Source organism: Cornus florida, unplaced genomic scaffold (assembly GCF_030987335.1).
Source record: "Cornus florida cultivar Cherokee Brave unplaced genomic scaffold, ASM3098733v1 CherokeeBrave_3.0.0_Hap2_Chr09, whole genome shotgun sequence".
NCBI classification, from domain to species: Eukaryota; Viridiplantae; Streptophyta; class Magnoliopsida; order Cornales; family Cornaceae; genus Cornus; species Cornus florida.
The window spans coordinates 25,332,890-25,345,543 of record NW_026775579.1 but is presented as its reverse complement, the minus strand read 5'-3'; positions in this window follow the sequence as shown (position 1 = coordinate 25,345,543).

Here is a 12,654-nt window from a genome sequence, read left to right as displayed (position 1 = left end):
AGTTATCAAATAGAAATTACATCTTACACATCTACTTAATTTTAAATATGCCATTATTAGATAAGGACTCTATTCACCCCCCTTCTAGAGTCTATTCTTGGGCAACAATAGTGTTGTGATGGAATCATTGCCTTAGCTTAAGATGATCCCTTAGAATACCTTGAACATAGACAGTGGAATGATCCCTTGTATTTGTCTATATTGATCTTACAATGATATTGAAACTTTATGGTATACGCATATGCTTCTTCCTACGAGTAACTTGATTAGTCACCCTAGTTGTGTGGGTTATTTTACATGTAAGGAGACAATGTTCTTGGATGCTCATCATCCTTAGGGACTCATGAGCAATTAGAAACATTTTTGTATATGGACATGCACTTGTTTAGCATACTTTACTTTTGGATGTTATACTTTTGTATATCATGGATATATGGTATTTTAGAAACTAAGATGGCTTCCTTCATGTAATGTGTATTTAAGTACACTTTTTGATGCTCTTTTTGTATGTATAACATGAGGCCAAGGGCCATTAAACTTCAAGTTTATATGTATGTTTTCAAACTCATGTTTTGCCTTAATAACCTATTTTATGAAAATGGAGGTTTGGTAGGTCAAATTTTGTAAATGGATTGAAATGAGCCCGTATATCATTTTACATTTGCGGGCATGCTCATACTTCATAAAACTCTTAAGTTACAACTTTTGAACTATTTTTGGAATGATTTATGGATTTGTATGAAAAATTCATGCAAGGGATTAAGTTTAAGCTTCCCTTTTTATTTGGCAAGTTATGTAGGCTTGATTAAGGCTAGAAAATGTTTTCAAACTCGTTTTGGATCAATTGGAATACTTACAAAGCATTAAGGTTGGACCGGGTGAGTTTTTCACACATTGCAGCAGCAGCTTTTGCTGCTATCTGCTATGTCAGTCGGCTGATGAGGGCCATCAGCCGGCTGACACATGCTCTAGCCTTCTAAGGAAAAATCATCATTTCGGTTGGTTGATGATTGGGGTTTAGCTGACCAAAGGTTGAGGTTCGGCCAGGTTGTCCTTGCTGTCGGTCCACCGGTCCTCCCTAGAACCATTCCTTCTCAGTTTTCTTGGACAGTCTTGTTACACCAACTTCAGAGGGCCATATCTCACTCATTTTTAATCCAAGTTGGGTCGTTCTTAAGTCTAAATTTAAAAGCTTGAAGTTAGTTTTCCAATGGGGCCAACTACATTGCAAAACTTTGACTGTAGTGAAAGTTATTCTAGCTTTAGCGAGATTGGTTTGTGGTATCTCCTAAATGGACAATGCCACTTTGTTTCTTTTCATATCTTTTCCGTCCGGACTCTAAATCAGGAGATTCTTACGTCTAACTTCATCCATTTTTTGTTGTCTTTCTAATGGTATGCATGGTGGCATCCATTTTAGTTTAAAATGACCATTTTACCCTTGGTTCATTTCTTTTTTTTTTGGTTTTAAGTTTCTTGCTTTTGTACTCGGCTTATTTGAGTTCCATGGCTTCATGGGGAGTCAATTTGGTGCCTTAGGGATGATGTACATCTCTAAAGGTCATTTTGCACATCTTACTTCTGCATTTTGGATCCGTTATTAGGTCATCTTTTGGTCATCACACCGGGTTTACAAAACTTGGGCCGTCACATTCAAACTTAAGCAATTTATGAAAAAGTTTTTTTTTTTTTTTTAGAAGAGAAGAGAAGAGATTAGGAAGTGGAATACTCCTTAAGAGTGGCTAAATTTAACGTCGACAACTTAAGGAGATGGGAATCTCATTATTCCTCATATATTGGATCCGTCAAGAGGATGATCTCCACATGTTCTTTATACAACTTGTCTCCCTCGTAGGGTCATAAACTTTGATCAATGCCCGATGAAGGGATGAAATAAGCAAGTTTGGTCTTAAGAGATTCAAGTACATCCCACACAATCTTAGATTTTTCATTTTCAGATTCAAGCTATAAGGTTGCTTGTGGGATATTGTCGAGGTTCCTTCAAAATTCAACCCTTGAACATCCATGAGAGGGGCTATTACCCTTCTCACATATATCTGGCAGTTCAACTTCAAAGTTTGGGGATTTAAATGAAGAAATGTGAAGAAATTCAGGTTCCCAAGAGAGGGATTCATTGGGTGATACCCACAGAGGGGACAGAACAGATGGAGGAGTATCGAGAAATAGATTTACCTCCTAATTAGATTTTTTAACAACAACCTCCTCATAATTAACATGAGTCATTCGAGTTTCAAAAGGGTATTGACTTTGATTGAATGGGAGAGATTCTTTGACCAATTCATCTAAAGCGTCAAGAGAGTAGCATTCATTTTCATCCGGAAGATTTTGAGAAGCGTGAAGATGTTGAGCTTTACCTTCATATTCCTAAAAGAGATATCCATCACCCTAGTCTCGCAATTAATTGAAGCATTTGCCGTGGCTAAAAAAGGCCGACTAAGGATCATGGGAATGTATTTTTTGGGATTGGGGACCGGTTCAGTATCTAGAACCAAGAAGTAAAACTTATCCACCTTGATGAGTATATCCTCAATGATACCACAAGGTTGCTTTATAGATCTATCCTTAAGTTGCAAGACAATTGGTGTGTCGTTGGACCAAAGCACAAAAGTGTGTAGTGTGGCCAAGTTTGAATTTATAGAATGTTACTAGCACTACTAACTATTAATGTAGCTAGAGTAAGTAGGGATCATCCTAAGGGGAAGGAAGCGTATTTTTGTTTGGATATCAATGTTGGATTAGTACGTGATCAAAAGATGGTTGGTGGTTGAATTATACTATGATTTAAGCAAAATAAATGCAATGTAAAATAACTAAACAAATGAGGTGTAGAGAATATGAGAGAAGAGTCTTGGAACATAGAGTTCACCACTAAGCATCACCTTCCTAGACATTAATTATTTGATGGATTAGGAAGATTTTGTGTTGTAAATGAAAGTGTGTGCCATTAATTGAATATCAAGCATGGATAGCCAACTAAGCATACATTGTCTTGCCAAACTAGTGAATAACACAACATATCAAATTAAGCCATTAATCCTTCCATAAGTCCACAATTAATGCACACTCATTAAATTAGAGAAATATACTACTTGCATTCATAAGTATGGAACATCAAACAACAAGCATGGATTGTCCACCTATCTAAGAAAGTAAAGCAATTACACTACAACTAAGCTAGTGACATGAAAATTAAACTAATTAAACTAAGGAGATGGCACAATCCATCAAGAAATAAGTATGAACCATCAAACAAAACATAAAAGTAATCTATTTAAGCACCATGCCTTGACCATCTCTAGATTCATAATTTCAACACACATAGACATGCATCAATGTCAAAAAATCTAAAGATAAACACATGAACATTCATTCTAGCATACATAGACATATGGATAGAACTAAATGATCAATTGGAAGTATTAAACCACATAAATCATTGAAGAAACAAGATTTATATATATAAGATGTCAAGACAAGAATTATAATACAAATCCCCATTCATTACAAATCATTAAAGTCTAGGAGGCATGCTTAGGGCTATCTCTAGCCCCAAAAGAATGGTTTAGCCACTCATTGATGTTGTCATCTAACCCTCAAAGGCTATCTCCATGGTAGAAATCATCCTCCTCTTCTTGGTTGAAACCCTAGATGAGTGGAAGAACTTTCCCAAAATGTGTATTTCTCTATCTAATAACTAGTCTTTTTAAAAACTAATCAATCTCTTTTCTCAAAATAGCCCAAATCCTTACAAGTGTCACACGACCTCGTGCACTACGACCTCCAAATGATTGCACCATGAGCACACCTTTAATTTGGCTTGAACTCTATTTTTTCACGCACTTGAGGCAATTCAATTGATCATAAGGTTACTTGGATCGATCAAACTATGGCGGTGCACTCTTTGGATAAGACAAAGTTGAATATTTTTGGGATATTTTTGGGAAAAGGATAAATATGGTAGGTGATGATAAAATCAAAAGTGTTCGATCGATTGAATGAAAGGTTGGATCGATCGAAAGGGAATTTTCCTAAAGATAAGGATAAAAGGCTCGATCTGCCATGATTAGAACGATCATAGTGTGATCAATCGGAGCTTGGCTCGATCGATCAAAGAAGGCTTCTTCTAACCACTTTGCTCCTTTCTTCCACTAAGCTTGAGATTGCTTCTTTAAGTGCTCTAATTCTACTGAATTGACTTATTTTGGGGATAACTGCCAGAAAAGGGAAATAACATGAAATTAGACTAAAACAAAAAAAAAAAAAAAGATAAAATAAGGTCCTAGAACGTTCAAGCTTATGCGCACTTTTCAGCGCTTATCACACCCCCAAACTTAAATATTGCTAGTCTCTAGCAATGAACTAAAAAGAAAAGAAAGAAATGAACAACTATACAACTATGAACTACAAAGCAATAAATGAAAAATGCCACTTTCGTAGGGAATAAGATTGCATTTAGTGCATGCAACAGGCCTTTTAAACCCCTAGGTTACCCCTAGTGGACTAGTGAAGTCTCGTTAGGGTTTTGAGAAATTAAACCCACAAAGAGGCACCAATATACTAAACAAGTATTGGGAGAAGACTACCTCAAGTATGCAATTTTTCAACCGTTTTTAAGCAATCTCCCAAAATCTCAACATCAAGCAAGCAATTATGGTCCTACACACCATAAGACAATGATCATGCAAATCAAAACAACTCTAGAATCCTTTTCAAGTGAAATAACATCAAATATGTCGCTATCTAAGCCAACTAAAGAAATGATCACATCCGGTCTCAAGCTAGCACACAAATCTAGTACTAATCATCAAGACAAAGAATTAACCTTTTATTAAAGCTTTATTGATCTAGGTATGCTTATTCTTTCTACTTAATTTTTTTTTTTCTATCCCTAAGGATCAAAGATGGAAGCATAGTGCAATGTGTTGATCTATTAAGCTTTCTAGCGATCCATGAGGTCTAGTGTTAGGTCAATGACTCCCAAATTGGATGGCTTTAGGGCATTAGGTGTTTAAACACCCCTAAGGACTTATAAGTTCAAATCAACTAGGCTACAAATAAAAACAACGTCCATCTAATCATTTCCCACTTCCCACCTTTTGGGAGAAGTCCTCACTTTTTTATTTGTTTTGCAACAACATTTTTTTTTTTTTTTGTCAAGTTATTAACCTAGAGTTTGCGCCCTCCATCTTTCAGCGCGACAAATTCAGTGCTTGATAAGGCTAGAATCCCGGCTACTTAGTGAAAAGGGTTTGTTATCCACCTTTATCAAGAATGAAAGCTTTTAATGCACTACTAGCTTAATTGGGGTATAACTAAATCAATAATCAATAAAGCATGTACCCCACAAATGAATGCTAGTGTGTGCCTGTGCTAGTATAGAATCCTAGAGTGAATCTCAAAACAATCACAAAATAAGGATGATGTGGACTACAAGTGCAAGCATGATATTAATTTTTCAAAAAATTTACTCCTAAACGGCATCCTGAAGGCATACAAGGAGTATTGGACTCTCAAGTCAAATAATTTTTAAATTCTAAGAAATATAGTCCTCAAAAGATCAAAATCATAGCTAATCATGGACCAATCATAGAAAATCCCTCAAATACACAAGTCATGCTCATTATCTTGAATTGAATGTAAATAACACACATTACCCCCAAACTTAAATGGCACAATGTTCTCAATGTGTAAAGAGAATAAAAGAAAAAGGAAAGAGTATACTAGTGTAGCTATGGCAATGAATGGTCGGAACACAAGTATCAGAAGTGGGTGGTATAACCCCCCCAAACTTGGATTAACTGTGGTCCTGAAAAGATGGCACTGGGATAAAACCTCATCAGATAACAAATGGGATAATAATGGTGCACAGTGGGTATGTAAGTGCAAGTGGGATAGTAAATGAAATAAAGAGAGAGGGATAAGGGTGGTCCTGAAAAATATGGGCTGCATTCTCTCACTGAAGTCACTGGGATGAACCTGATAATAGAGTCAACCATTAACAGATATATCAATATAAGAACCTGACATCCAATATATCATGAATAATAATAATAATAACTATAATGTACATCACAGTAATCGGGCCAACAGACTGGCCGCAAAAATGGAATAACAGTATCACAGTAACAGAGCAAAAACACAGTCATATATATGAGATAAAGAGAGAGAGGAGTCAAGCAGACAATGATGGTCTGGCAGGGTGTGAACCATGGATATATCAAGAAATATCCTATAGCGCTGATATAACATCCGTGCGGAGAGTGGTCACATCTGCTCGGAGGGAGACGACTGCATCCTCTAGTGTCTTGATACGCTCCCCTAAGCTGGATGTATGAGCCTAAGCGTCGGAAATGACTGAATCATTTTGACAGGGAAATCTGGAGTCATTAAGAGACTGATACTCATCTTGGCTCTGCTCTTGAGAATGATGTGGTGACCCTACTAGAGCCTCCTACTCCAAGTCAATATCCATGAAAGCTTTCTCTACTGCCGGTGCCTCTACCGCTACTGCTACTGCTACCTTTGCTGCTTCCTCCTCAGCCTCAAGATCCTCTGCCGCCTAGGTTGCCTCAACCTCCAGACTCTTAATAAGAATATTGTAGCTCTTATTCCAATCCTTCTTGCCATAATAGAAAGCCCCAGTCTCAATGTTCTCCTTCGGGTGAAATGGATAGTGCTGCTCTCGGAGGATCTGTGTGATCAAATGTGCAAAGGGAAGGAACTTGGGCCACTTTGTCATGCTCTTGCTGATGTAATCAGTATACAGCTTCATCATAACACTCCAGTAAAGTGCAGGAACTGAAAACCAATGCCCTATAAATATGGCATATAAAGCTGCTAGAAAATCTATCCGCCTCTAAATCTTGTGCCCCACTATAAAAACATTTGGGTATAAAACCGAATCAAAGAACTATATGCTGTCATGTAAATAGGTACTAGTGGCATAAGTGTCGGCGGCAGTAATGGTGCCATGAAGAGCTATGGCCATGTCTGCAAGTGACGGCCTCTATAAAATAGGGTAATTTATGCCTAGAGGGCAGGTATGTGGGCACTGAGATGATGTCGATAAAGTCTCAACAGTAATGTGGATGAGATACCCATCTATTATAATCCGCAACTCAGCCAAGTTACTTGGAGTTGGCCGGAGGTTCTGGTAGAACAACCGAACAGGGTAAACTGGATTGGCCATTATGGTTAAAATAGGAGAAAGATGGCGTCGGTAGATCTCAGCATATGACCACTTGGTCGTGATCGACCGGCCAAAGAACTCCTTATAAAAAATGGACTCATGCACCACTAAAAGGCACATATATCTTTGAGCGACCTAGTCTTAGACCATGCTAGGCTATGCCGGTGGTGGCACTGGAATAGGTGAAGGAGGTTGCGTAAACTTAGCCTCCTGTGATGATGAAGAAGAAGAGGAAGATGAGGAGTACTCAGATTGATCAGGAGCTGGCTCCTCCGGCTCCTCTATCCTTTACCCTACTCGGTAGTCATTTGCCCGGTTAGCTATGGTCTTAAACCTAGTCATGGCCTACAAAAAGAAAGAAACACTTGCAATTGTAGTCAGTAACAGGAAATGGTATACAGAATTGAAAGCACAACAGATCGAAACATGCTTGTCGAATTAAGATCGATAACTCAAAATATAAGCACATAAGCCTATCTATGCAAGTGGTAATGCAGCCAAGTATAGACAGTGAATGATCAAATATGTGAAACGTGCTAGACAGGACAAGCAAAGAATGCAACCAATGCGGAAAACACAAGCATTGGGCTTAAGTATAATAGCATAAAAAAAGAAAGGGTATAGGGGCATCAATATGCAAAAATAGTGAAGTTCGAACGATCATAGTAAAATGTGATCGATCCAAGTTGGATCAATCATGACATGTATTGGATCGATCGGGCCTTGATTGATCATGGCACCGGTGTGATCGATCGAACCTGCTGAGAAATGAAAAGTCCCCGTTCGTGATGTGGAAGACACGGGGTGTATTCCATTAGTCACATTAAGGCTTGTGACCCCCTATACACCTTAACAATGTAAATATGGTCACTTAAAATGGCACGTAACCTCCAAACCAAATTCAGAAACAAAATCTATATATACAAATATATACATACATATACACATGCTTGCAATTCTAAAAATAAAAACAAAATCAACATAGGAGGCTTAAATCTAAACATGGCAACATGGGAATAATTGTATCAACATCAAAAATGGGAAAAAAAAAACTTTAAACTTACCAAAGATGAGGGAGAGAAGAAGACCAAGAGAGAGAAGAGTAGATTGAGATCAGAGATGGAGTTTTTGAAGCTTTGGAACTTGCCGGAGGTGGGGAAGATGAAGGAGACTGTTGGGAGAAGGAGAGAGGGCTTTTGATTGATGAAAGAATGATCTAAATGACCCTTGCGTCATTTTTTTAAAACTGGTCCCGACATGTGTGATTGATGAACGTTGAAAAGTGCACATTTTCTATTTTGGACTAATTTCGTGTTATTTCCCTTTTCAGGTCAATAAAGTTAAAATGAGCTAAAAATGGCTTCTTAAGGCCTTTTTAGATTCAAACTAAGTCTTGCTAAGAATCTAGAACAAAAGGAGGCTGATCTGGAGCAAAAGGAGGCTGATGCTGAAAAACTGCCAAGTCTGATCGATCGAAGAAAAGTTGGATCGATCAAACCAACTCTGATCGATCAAAGAAAAGTTGGATCGATCAAAAATGTGTTGGTAGTGAGCTGTCTTATTCCCGCATGCCCGAACTCCACCTACCATATAGTTGCTTGATTAAATATTTTTTGGGTTGTATTTCTGACTTAGTGACTAAGAAAAGGACCTTGTATTTAAAGGGAATTGAACCATTTTGTAAAGAAGCTTTTTCATCATTTTATTATTACATTGTAATTTTATTTTCTCTCTCTAGAAAAGTTAGAGATTATGGTTAGAAGAAAAGAGAAGAGTGTAGGCTCCAAGAACACATCTCTAGATCTACACACTCTTTCTCTCTAGAATTCAACAAAAAAGAAGGGGAAGAAGATGGAGCCATGTTTGAGGATTGCCTTAAGGGTTCCAAGATCACATCCACCTCCTCCATGATTGGCTAGACTTCTCCTTGGGGCTTGGATGAGCCCAAGTTTGTAATCTAAACCTCTATCTCTTTCATACTTTTTAGGGAATAATATCTTGTTATTAGTGTTCTAGCCTTGTGAATTGAATGAATCTTGATATATTTCTATGATTTCTATGGTTTAATTCTTCCTATTAATTCTCTAGTTTATTTACATGTCTATATGTGATTAAATTGGGAATTATGTCTCACATGATTCATATGATTTAATTCTTCCTATTGATTCTCTTTGTGATTACATGTTGTCTTATGTGTGATTATTTGGGAATTGATCGCTACACTAGTTTTTCTATATTAATTACATGTCTATGTGTGGTTGATTGAGAATCTAGTGATGGCTAGACATGGTTTTTATTAGATGGTTTTGTCAATTAATTTGATAGATTATACTTATGCTTGATGGGTAGTTCTATAATTTAATTCATGCTTGTAGGTAGGTAGATAATCACTACTTAATTTGATATTCCATGGCTTATTATTGCAAATTCTATGATTCTGATCTAGATTGATGTGCGTTACAATTGTGACTAGTTTAATGGATCATGCTTAGAATTGATGGGTTGTGCTACACTTAGTTTATTTGTCAGTTAGGTAGACGATTCATACATGAATTTGATGGTCCATGTTTAATATTGCAATTGGTAGTCGCATTTTATTCACAAGAATGTTTTCCCCAAATTAGTTGAAAGTGTGTGGTTTGGTGAATGAGCTTGGTGGCAATTCCAATGCACCCCAAGACTCACTTTTCATCTCTTAAATCCCTAGCTCAACTTAGTTTATTTTAATTGCATTTTAATTAATTAAATTTTAGTATAATTAAAAAATCAATCTCTCCTTTGCGTTCTTTTTATCCACTAGAGTCAAAGTTAAATTCTAACACGTATAATCCCTTGGGACGATCCCTACTTACTCTTGCTATGTTAGTTGTAGTGGTGGTTGTGGTTTTTATAAATTTCAACTTGACTTAAAAAGCTTTTCTTGAACCGCACATTCACTATATTATTTTGGCGTATACGAGCGGCCTCGTCAAATTTTGGTGCCGTTGCTGGGGATTAACGGTTTTGTTGGAATTAGACTAGACAATAGCGTTTATTTGATTGCTTCTATTTTTTTTTTTTTTTTTTCCATTGTATATTCTTTTCTTACTCTTGATGTTATTTGTTCAATTAGGTACTTGACTACAAGGAAGACAAGCATTGGATCACAAAGCAATCATTGGAGCTTGAAGCTAGCATTGGAATTTGAAGTTACTTAAGGACCTTTGTGAGCATTTTTTTTTTAAATCTTGTAGTTTAATTGTTTCACTGCTTTGCATACTTGTGATAGCCCTTGTTAAGGCTAATTTCATTGCTTTAATTTTTGTCCAAGCATCGGCCCGTGTGGAGGCCATTATTTCTTGCATTTGTATTTTTAATGTGGATGAAACCATTGTTTGATCTAAGTTTGGGGGGAAATTACATCCCTTCACCTTATACTCCTCCATCATATTTTAATCCTTATGACATTGACTCCAATGTTCAACATGCATCATTTTATTATGGACTTGATCACTCTTTTGATCCTTCTTGTGACTATTACGCTCCCCCATTATTTTATAAAGAACCAAATCCACCATCTTCTAGGTACTCACCCAGATTTGAAGAAAAAGTGCTAGCTTTACTTGATGTGCATATTTCACAAACTCCACTTATTAATTCTCATTCTCAAATGTTAGCCAAGTTAGAAGCTCAAGTTGAGCAAATTGCAAGTACTCTTTCTCGTCAAGAGGAGGAGGAAGAGGCAAATGAAAAAATGGCAAGAACTTTAATGTATATAGATAAGGATTATAAGAGTGAAGAGGAAGAAGTAACAAGTGAGCTAATGCCTAGCACTCTATCTTGTATAGAGGAGGAAGTGGCAAGTGAGTAAGTGGCTAATTCAACAGAGCACAATATGATTAATGAAGACTTTCTTTGTTGTGATCATGATTTTATCCTGGCTATTGGTACTTTAGAGAGTGAGGAGACAGTGATCACTATAGAGGTAGGAGAGGAGGAGGAGGAACTTGTTGAAGAGAACCTTCTTTCTATTATCTCCTAAGATCCTCTTGAGACATGCCTTTTTGAAATGTATAAAAATTGTGGTTTTGACCTTGAAAGCTCCAAAAATGAAGTGAACTCTCTAATGGACTCCTTAGCTAACTTGGAAAGTGAGGAGATGGTGATCATTGAGGAAGAGAAGTGGGATGCAGAGAAGGTGTTTCTTAATACTCCAAATAAGTCTTCGAAAGACATTGCCTTGCCAATTCACAAAGAAAGTGATTCTTTGAATACACTTCAAGAGCACAAAATTGAGGCAAGACCAACCATGATTGATTTTTTTTTCAAGATTGTGGATGAAAGGAATGAAATCATCTCTTTCATTTCTTTTCAAGTCATTCTTTTGGAGGACGATTTCATTGTTGTAAGTGGGACATTAAATAAGAAAAGTGAAATGAGGATCAATAAGGATGTTTCATATCCAGTTTTTGATTCTTTTGGTTAGTGAGTTGAGCCAACGTCTTGCTAGAGACATTAAACACTAGTATTCGTAGAGTTTCACAACTCTATTCCCCCCTTATTTCTTTTTATTTTTTGTTCTTATGCACATTTTTCCATCCATATTTCAATTCCCATTCTTGTTACCATCATTGGGGCTTAGCATAGGATTTTCTGCACTTTCAGCTCAAAATGAGGCATCCAGTGCCTGTTCGATCGATCACAAGAGATGTTCGATCGATCGAACATCATCTCTACATATTCTCATCTCTCTATTCCATCGTTCGAAGATTCTCTGCATATTTCAGGTCTCTGTGTATCGTTCGAATTTTTTTTCTCCGTTCGATCCAAATACTCTTCGATTGATCTGGATACCCCTGTGATTGATCTCACTTCTGTACTTAGAAAATTTTTTGAAGCTCTGCAAATTTCATGCCTCTGTCTTATCGTATGAGCATAGAGATTGATCATGGTGATGATCCAAACTAGGATCGATCACAACTTTGCCCCTTTGACTTTTTGATTTTTCCTCTTTCTATTTTTATTTCATTTTATTTTTCATTTCATTTTTTTTTTCTCTGAATGGGGTACTTTTTATATAAAATATTCAAAAAAAGGTACAATTACAAGAGAAGAAAATCTCCGTTACATGACACAGAGTGGAATTAATCCATTACCATCCACCTAACCAATGCTCAAAATAAAACAAATAGAATCCAAGACAAACAAAATAAAACCAAATAAAAACTAAGGTTCAGACAAGAAACCAATCTAGCTCTACAACCCAACCATCATGCCTAAAACTGACTCCCTTTCACTCAAACAAAACTAGCCCCCATCAACACCAAAATCTGGAAAATTCAACCCTGAGCCAGTTACCATCAATAGACTATGCAGCATCAAATAAAACCATCAACACAACAAATCCAACTAAGAAAAAGTGCATGATTTCCCACACAACAACATTTGCAGTAACTGAAGCCTAC